The sequence below is a fragment of the Penaeus vannamei genome, chromosome 11 (assembly GCF_042767895.1).
Source record: "Penaeus vannamei isolate JL-2024 chromosome 11, ASM4276789v1, whole genome shotgun sequence".
NCBI lineage: Eukaryota > Metazoa > Arthropoda > Malacostraca > Decapoda > Penaeidae > Penaeus > Penaeus vannamei.
In genome coordinates, this window is record NC_091559.1 from 32,348,329 (window position 1) to 32,358,328 (window position 10,000).

The 10,000-nt window shown below is 41.7% G+C and overlaps 1 protein-coding gene across 2 annotated transcripts in view; it reads right to left on the reverse strand.

Moving 5' to 3' along the window:
* Positions 1-9,454: 9,454 nt before the first annotated feature.
* LOC113810341 (carbohydrate sulfotransferase 1) overlaps positions 9,455-10,000 on the reverse strand; it is a 19,505-nt gene continuing 18,959 nt past the window's right edge. For both annotated transcript variants that reach the window (XM_027362026.2, XM_027362028.2), the window contains exon 6: positions 9,455-10,000. This exon is cut by the window's right edge and continues 1,194 nt beyond it. The gene's annotated coding sequence lies outside the window, so the exon portion shown is untranslated.

A 10,000-nucleotide genomic window follows, 5' to 3' on the forward strand; every position in this document is an offset into this window, starting at 1 on the left:
GCGGAGTCATATATAAGCAACTGCACCTGGCTGATGAGCGCGCGGAGCACCTCTGCCCATTCTAAAACTGGAAGAAAATGGGAAGTTCAAAGTTGTTGTTACACTGTATGGTGCAATATCAGTAACTTTGATGATGTTAATGAGGATATTATTGCACTAGGTCCCCCCCCAATCCCTTGCCCGTTGTTGTCGTGGGGGGGCTTAGGAGACGAAGACTGAGACCCAATACAGGGATCTCCCCTGCCTAGGGCCTCAGCCCTCGACTCAACTAATTTTGCATGGTCTTTTTTTTTCTCCAGCTTTTGTTTCCGTCTCTTCTCCATCCCCTTCTGCTATCTACTTCCTAAGGTGTGAGAGCCGTGCTGAGAGGATGAAAGGCTGACCTAGTGCCAGTCCTGAACGGCCTGCGGGAACTATGGGCACGGTACTCCTGACTAATCTAGCCCTTACCTTCAGTAGCGAAAGGAGGTGGACCGAATAGGCCTATTTACATAATCCAGGTTCCCCATGACCAGTAATGAGAATGTAATCCCTTTATTAGAGGCTATGAGGCTAGCCCCTTTATCAAATAGCCCCAACCCAGGCTCTCCTTTGACCACGGCTCCGAACACTGAAACTACTGCCCACTCCTCAATGCCTACTAGTGCATTACCCACCCAAGCAGAGAATCAATCTCCAGAAGACATTCCTACCCACCCAACTTCCTCAAATTCAACTCCACCCCTGCAACCTTCATCAAACAACCAATCCTCCCTTATTACTACCTTGCAACCTTATTCTCCATCATTCCGTAATACTCCCTCTTCCACACGTCCCCGACTATCCACCACCACCAACCCTACAGATATCTTAAATACTCTGTTTAGCCCAGCTAAATGGGACCGATTTTTCGTGATCCCTGCTACAGCTCCTTACTCAGGCAACACTCTTCTCTTTCAACAATGCCTCCAAAAACAAGTAGGTAGAGTCCCTTTCTATACCAGACGCGATCGCTCCCGTCTGGTAACAGTCAGATCAGAAACTGAATCTATAGCACTGTCAAATTTAACTGATCATTCTGGCAACCCCATTCCTGCAGAACCTCATGCAACCCTTAATACCTGTACCGGAACTGTCTCTCTCTCCCCAGCAAACTGCCCAGTCGATACCAAAGATTGGTCAGACTGTGGAGAAGACTTATTAGGATGCCTCAAAGACCAAGATGTGAAATCAGTACATTGCTACACCATTCCTCCTAAAGGTCAACGAAAGAATCCAACCAATATTGCCAAAATTACCTTCTGTACACATGACCTTCCCTTACGTATCTACATTGGTGGACAATCCCTCCCTGTTCGACCATACCAACCCCCTCCACGTCAATGTCAAAACTGTTGGCGCTTTGGACATCCTGCCAAACATTGCCGTTCCACAGACCGATGCCCCATATGTGCCCAACCTGGTCATAATCGATCAAACTGCTCAGCACAAACACGAACATGTGCTAACTGCGGCGGCCCCCATAATGTATTTTATAGAGGCTGTCCCACTTACAAATTTGAATCTGAGGTAGCAACTCTCAGATACAAAAATGGTCTCACTTTACGTGAAGCCAGACAGGAAGCACGTCGACAAGGTTTCTCTCATACTCCATATTCTAGCAACATCGTTCGCTCAGCCCTTCCCCCTCCACCCAAAAATGTCCCCATTTCCACTTCTACATTCTACATCCCTCAGACCAATTCCTTTGCCACTCTAAACCCAGACACCCCAATCTCAACCACAGCTCCTATCTCAACTACAGCCCCAACACCAACCCCTCTCCCTCCCTGCACTACCCGCAGTAGACAGACTAAATGTTCTAACCCTTCTTCCCCTACAGCACAATCACCTCCACCTACCTATACCTTTGTTCCTGAGACACCAGTCTCCTCTTCCCCCCCTCATAAGAAAACCTTTATTCCACAAAACTCTCCAACCAATTCCATTGCAGAAACAATTACCTTCTCACAAAACTCTCCAACAAACTCCACTGCAGAAACAATGGATGACATTCAAAGCTATATGCTTGAGACACAAAATCCCATAATTCATGCTCCTTCCACACTTGAAGTGGTTGCCGATATTCATAACCCTCCTACTAATATTCCCCCTACACCCCTTCCTCCTACTCCCTCCCAACACAACCTAACCCCCTCAATCCCAACCACCACTGATATCCATCCTCCCAATACCCATCCTTCTGATATGCATCCCCCTCTTACTCACAACACCCCTACACCCTTTCCTCCTAATCCCTCCCAAGACAACACATCCCCTTCAACTCCAACTATCCATCCTTCTGATATTCATCCTCCTAACACTAGCACTCCCCACACATCTACTCCCTCCCAACACAACCCACCCCCTTCAACCCCAACTATAGGCACATTCTCCCTCCCTCCATCCCCTCTATCCTTTGCACTCCCTCCAGGATACACACGAGAATCACTCATGGCACAACAATGCCCTTCTCCAGACTCCCTACCTCCTAATATCCCTCCTTTACACCCCCTAGCTCCTTCCCCTTCAAATTCCCCAACACGTGAATGTGTTATCATTCATAAATCAACTAGGGTATAGCTCTCCTACATTGGAATATTCGCGGTTTCCGCTCTCATAGATCAGACCTACGTCATATCCTTGCTTCTTATAATCCATCTATTATCTGCCTCCAAGAAACTTTCCTCACACACCCTCCTATTCCAATTCCTAATTACCATTTTATCTCTTCCCCACACTCCCTTTATGTCTCGTCTATACTTATCCATCATAAAACACCTTATGTCATACCTCCCATACAAACTTCGGTCCCGTGCACAGCTATTCGCATCTTTCTTCGCCGCTGGATCACAGTGATTTCAGTCTACTTCTCCCCATCCCATCCCATTGACTTTACTGCCTTTGACACTCTAATTTCCCAACTCCAACCACCTTTCCTCATAGTTGGTGATTTCAACTGCCGCCACACTCTGTGGGGTGACTCTACCACCAACTCCCGAGGCCGATCTCTAGAACGTTTCCTCTTCACAAATAACCTAATTATTCTTAATTCAGATCGCCCCACACACTTTGACATGCGCACACAATCCTTTTCATGCCTTGACCTCTCTCTATGCTCTCCTACTTTACATCTAGATTTCCATTGGTCAGTTCTAGACCACTTCCCCTATAGTGACCACTTCCCAATACTTCTTTCTACTACTTCATATGTACCACTTCCTAATCCTCCACGCTGGTGCTTCGATAGAGCTGACTGGCATACTTTCACTTCACTCTCTACTATACCTATCCCTCCACCCCCCTTACTGTCCATTTCAGATATGCTACATTGTTTTACAACAACGATCCTAAGAGCTGCCTATACAGCCATTCCTCGAACTTCAAGACCCTATACTTCTAAATGTGTTCCATGGTGGAATTCTGATTGCTCCAAAGCGCTCCGCTTAAAACGAGCAGCCTGGAACAGCTATCGCTACAAACGAGGCACCCCTCACCAGCTATCAGCCCTTATTTCCTTTAAAAGAGCATCTGCCCATCTTCGCCGTACAATTAAAGACAGCAAAACAAATAGCTGGCAAAATTATGTTTCCTCAATTACATCTTCTACATCTATTTCAGCTGTTTGGCGACGGATCCATAAACTATCAGGCAAACATCCCCCCCATCCTGCACCCGTCCTCCATATTCGAGATATTCTCATCTCTGAGCCTATAGAAGTAGCTAATGAACTGGGCAACTATTTCAGCCAGGTCAGTAGTGGCTCTCACCTTTCCCCACACTTTTCTTCCATTAAAACCATCAAGGAGCGCACCCCTATTACCTTCACCCTATCCTCTGATGAGTCCTATAATGCCCCTTTTTCTTCTTCTGAACTCAACGCTGCATTACAGTCGTGCCGCAACACTCATGAAGGCCCTGATGGCATTCACTATCGTATGCTCCGACACCTCCCATCTTCCTCTCTATCCTTCCTTTTAACTATTTTCAACCACATATGGACGACAGGAAATTTTCCTTCTCATTGGCGAGATGCTCTCATCCTACCTTTCTTAAAACCCAATAAATCAGGTACCCTACCCCAAGATTACCGCCCCATAGCTCTAACTAGCTGCTTGTGTAAACTACTAGAACGAATGGTTAACTTCCGTTTAATGTGGTACCTAGAGTCTCATAATCTCCTTTCCCCTTCCCAGTTTGGTTTCCGACGTGCCCGAAGTACAGCAGACCCACTTGCCCATTTTGAGACATACATTACATCGGCATTTGCACGCCATGAATCCGTATTAGCCATTTTCTTTGATCTAGAAAAAGCATATGACACCACATGGCGATACCATATCCTCCAACAATTGTCCTCCCTAGGTTTACGTGGAAACATGGGTGTTTTCATTAAATCCTTCCTTTCTAAACGTACTTTCCAGGTCAAGATTGCCTCTTCCACTTCATCATCCTTTCCTCAATTCGAAGGAGTCCCACAAGGAAGTGTGCTTAGTACCACTTTATTTCTTCTTGCTGTAAATGACATAGTCTCAGTCCTACCACCAGGAGCCAGAGCATCACTATATGTTGATGACTTAACCATCTATGCATCTGGCACATCCATACCAGATCTCTGTCAATTCCTTCAGTCTGCAATAACATCAGTAACTTCTTGGGCCACCAACCATGGCTTTCGCTTCTCTACCTCTAAATCTTTCCCCATCCTTTTCTCTCGCTTACGTACGGTCCCCAAACCCCCACTCTTCTTATATAATGCTCCACTCCAATACCGGTCTTCTGGCAAATTCCTAGGCGTTATATTTGATTCCAAGTTGTCCTGGCGAGACCATATCTTGTATATCAAAGAAAAAGCTCAACGTCGCCTCCGAATCTTACAAACGCTTTCACATATCTCCTGGGGCTCAGATCGCAAAACTCTCCTCCATCTTCATGTTACTTTGATTCTCTCCACTCTAGATTATGGATGCCATATCTACTCCTCTGCCTCAACCTCTCTTCTTGCTCACCTAGATACAGTCCACCACAGCGGTCTCCGCTTAGCCCTAGGCGCCTTCCGCTCCTCTCCAGTTGAGAGCCTATATACTGAATCAGGCATGCCGTCCCTCTCTCGACGTCGAGCCCTTCTCTCTCTCCGATGCTATGCTCGATTTCACCAATTTTCCCTTACCAAACTAACTATTCCACAATCCTTACTTCATACCTTTACCTCTTCTCCACGTTTACCAACTCCTCTCCCCGTACGCATGGATACCCTCCTCTCCCATTCCCCCTTCCCTCATCTCCGACCTCTCCCACTGTCTGTCCATTCCATTCCTCCATGGCTTATACCTAACCCCTGTATTTGCTCCTCAGTTTTCCCTGACCCACCAAAATCAGATATTCCCCCCTCTATCCTTCTCCCTCATTTCCTTGACCATGTCTCCATTCATTCCTCCAGCATTCATGTTTACACTGACGGTTCCAAATCCATCTCAGGAGCTGGATTCGCAGTAACATTCCCAAATTGCACTTTCAAATACACCCTCCCTCCTGAATCTAGTGTCCTTACTACAGAACTATATGCACTCCTTTTTGCCTTAAGACGCATATATTCATCCACCTCTTCCTCTTTTACTATTTTTACTGACTCCCGTAATTCTTTAACCCTCATAAAGTCAATGCACTCGACCAATCCCCTTGTCTGTAAGATCCAGAACTGGTTGCTCTATCTATCCACACGTCACAAATCTGTCAGATTTTGCTGGGTACCCAGCCATGTTGGAATCCCTGGCAATGAACAGGCAGATACTCTTGCACGATATGCCGCAATGTCCTCATCACCTCAACAACGCTTCTCACATATTCCAGCTACAGATTACTACCCCCACTTTAAGACTTTCTTGTATACCCGATGGCAATCTTTTTGGTCAAGACTCCACAACAATAAATTACATACCGTAAAACCATCAATCTCCTCTTGGTCAGCTCCATTTCACAAGAACAGACGTTGGGAGACTGCCCTCGCACGATTACGTATTGGCCACACTCGCCTAACACATGCCTATCTGATGTCACGCTCAGACCCGCCCCTATGTCCTCTGTGTAACATCCCTATTTCAGTCCCACACATTCTCTTGTCCTGTCCACGTTTTAATACAGCACGTACCTCTGCTTTTCCACACCTATCCTCCCTTCACCGACCTCCCAACATATCAGACATCCTTACAGAATCTCACAGTTTCTGCCTCGACAACCTGTTCTCCTTCCTCAGACACATAAATATCCTTCACTTGATCTAACTCCCTTACCTAAACCAACATAATCTTTTCCCTCATCCTCAACCTCTCAACAATATTCTAGATAGTTGACACATTACAACTGTCACCTGACATCCCTCTTTACTATACTTTCCTATAGTGCTATATGACCTTAGATGTCTAGCACATTTATCTTAACCATTAACCATTAACCATTGCACTAGGTACTAGTCTAAAAGTATTTACTCGCGCGCGCGCGTGTATGTGTGCTCATATGTATATATATTATATATATACATACAGAAATGTGTACATACATGCATACCTATATATACAGTACACACACACACACACACATATATACTTAAACACATATGTATACACACGTGCATATATATATATATATATATATATATATATATATATATATATATATATATATATATATATATATATATATGTGTGTGTGTGTGTGTGTGTGTGTGTGTGTGTGTGTGATACATATATATACATATATATATATATATATATATATATATATATATATATATATATATATATATATATATATATATATATATGCATTTATGTATGTATAGGTATATATATATATATGCATTATATATATATATATATATATATATATATATATATATATATATATATATATATATATGCAGAAATAAAATATCAAAAATATACACTACTACCATATATAACAATATAGAGTTTAAGGTTTATATGCTTTCGTATTAATAGGGCTACGGCTAAGAAGATCGAGGTTCAGGTTTATCTTTTGTATGTGTACATTTTTATGCGATATGTTATGCAAGGCTTGTTCCTGCTTTTCTTATATCATTTATGCTTTAATCTTGGGCAATATTCAGGCCTCGAAGAGTGTTCCGTGACGAATAATAGACGGGGAAGTATCTCATGTTTTATTTACATAATGTGTTCGAATGGTTAAAAGAATATTATGAAAATCTATATTAGGTTTTACATAATCATTTTACTTATTATGTATGTATAATTGAATATGCACACGTAAACTTTTATATCCTTTTGAATGTAGTTGATATCAATCAATGAATAGTGTCATTTTCAAAATATTTAAAGAAGTGTGACTGAAACCATTATCGATGGACGAATGAAGAAGTATGATGGGAGGCGCTTAGGGACCGCGCATTTTCAACTGATTTCGATAGTTTTCCGTCGTTTGATTTGTAATTTGAAGATGTTGATAACTAACAACTTGTATTTATTGTTATTTCCTAATGTTACAACAGTAAACCAAAATCAGATTCGTCAACTCGAGTACAATTCCTAGGAATGGGGGTGGAGCCGCACCTGTGGCAACAGCGTAGAAGCATCGGCACGTTGCTGTCGCGATCGGCCCAGAGATGTGTCACAAATGAAAAAAACGACACTGTAGTGTATTAGACAGTTTCTTGGCACCGGAAAAAAGGCCTATTGTATTCCTATTTTCATAGCAAATATAAATCAGTTTGTGGCTTTCGTATGTTCTATTATTGACGTTTGTATTCTAAACATAATTATATACATACCATAGTTTTACTTCCCAAATATAAAAAGTCTTCACTCATTACACTGTAGATGGCAAGCATTGCTCAGGCACAGTTGTCAAAAGTATGAATTGTTGCAATGTCAAGCTTTGTTCTTGTTTTAAAACTGATGTCTATAATATTCTGACATTATTTCCTCAATCATATCCACCGCGAGTGAGCTCCGTGTCCGACATGTTATTGATGAAATTATATCAACAATTACACTGCCTTTTCTCTGATATTTTTGAACTTGAAAGGTTATACCATATATGCACAGAATGATCTTGAAGACATTCATCCCACCGAGGTCAATACCACGTTAAATGATTCAGCCACGTTGGAAATTCTTACCATGTTTCAGCGACTGCCATGATTGACATTAAATTTTACCCATATCGAGCGAAGTATTTGTTGTGCTGCTAAAAAAAGTATAGAAATATTCTGTGCAATTTTATGTTTTGTATAATGAAACGATGCGATTCATAATTAATGGAAATATGAATCTTTATTTGTGGCTATGTGAATATATAAAAACTATAATGCTCTGATTGGCTGTCCAGGGTGTACTACTGTGTATCAAGGTAGATGCATACACTTTGACACAAACGAAAAAGGTTTCAGCAGGTTCCAATAATATGCGCCTAAAGGGCAAACGTATCAGTCAGGGGTTTCAGAAATTATATAAAAAGGCTTATACATTCTATGTGTGTACAGATAAATAAGGAAAGCCTTTCATATTTTCAAGTATTTTATATATTCTTTTTTGGAATTCATCCACTTTGTTTTGAATGGCCACACGCTTCCAAAAGCCTCTTGTAATTCGTCATGTATTTCTGAAGTACCTGCGTTCCTCCACAATTTGTGTATCTCTAAATAAGTATCGGTGTAAAAGGAACATTGAGAATTGTGAGCCATTTTCTTCCGTTGTATATGCATCTTGGAATGAATAATTTAATTAAGAGCAGGACCGTTTAATCGGCCTGCAGCCCATTCCAGATCTAATTTGTGCTTTATATTATTCAAAAGGCCACTTGTCTTTTGGAAATATTATTCATATATTTTTTATGAATTAATGATATGGCCCCTTTTGTCTTTTTCTATGGCAAACCATTACCACCCTTTAACTGATGCATAAATGGGTCTTTTTATTTTTCAGTCACCTGCTCTCTCTCTCTCTCTCTCTCTCTCTCTCTCTCTCTCTCTCTCTCTCTCTCTCTCTCTCTCTCTCTCTCTCTCTCTCTCTCTCTCTCTCTCTCTCTCTCTCTCTCTCTCTCTCTTTCTCTCTCTGAGAAGGAGGAGGAGGAGGAAAGGGAGGTGGAGGAGGAAAGGGAGGTGGAGGAGGAGGAGGAGGAAAGGGAGGTGAAGGAGAGAGAGAGAGAGAGAGAGAGAGAGAGAGAGAGAGAGAGAGAGAGAGAGAGAGAGAGAGAGAGAGAGAGAGAGAGAGAGAGAGAGAGAGAGAGAATGAAAGAGAAAGAGAAAGACATGCACGCGAGCTACCCATGCTATCCCAAAGGCAAAGGTAGAAGAAGCCACGGAAGCAAGAGGCGCCGAAATGACCAGAGCTTCATCCTCAGCCTCGAATTACCAATTTCCCATAATTAGGGGTCGGTGAATTGTAAGGAAACACTTTGGTATAACTAAACATTGTTTTTCGGTGTTCCAGGATACAAGAACCGGGATCATGATGTATAATAATAAATCAAGGGGACTGTTTTATACACTGGTATATCTGAGCCAAAAAGAAAAGAAAAAAATGATAAAAAATGAATAAATAAATAAAAATAAACAAAAAGGAAAATAATAAGATAAAGATCCAGCGCAACTGCAGCGTTTGCCCGTGAGCACAAAGCATCGAAATCCATTATGAAATTCATTAAAATAAATATACGATTAGTAGTACAATTATAAAACAATAATGTTAATTTTGCCTCAAAAATATAGAATATAAATGCTATGCCTTAGATTACAAGTCGAAATGCATATTTTTAGCTCCTGCATGACCTAAAACATTACTACAGCAAAAGAATCGTTTTCGGTATATAATTTTGATTTTATATCTAATATATTTTTTTCACCTGGGATTAGAGCTTGATATGGCAGCTATCCAGTGAAGCCAATGAAAAAAAGCTAAATTACGAATAAAAGTCTTGGGCTGGATTTTAAATAAACAAATCAATT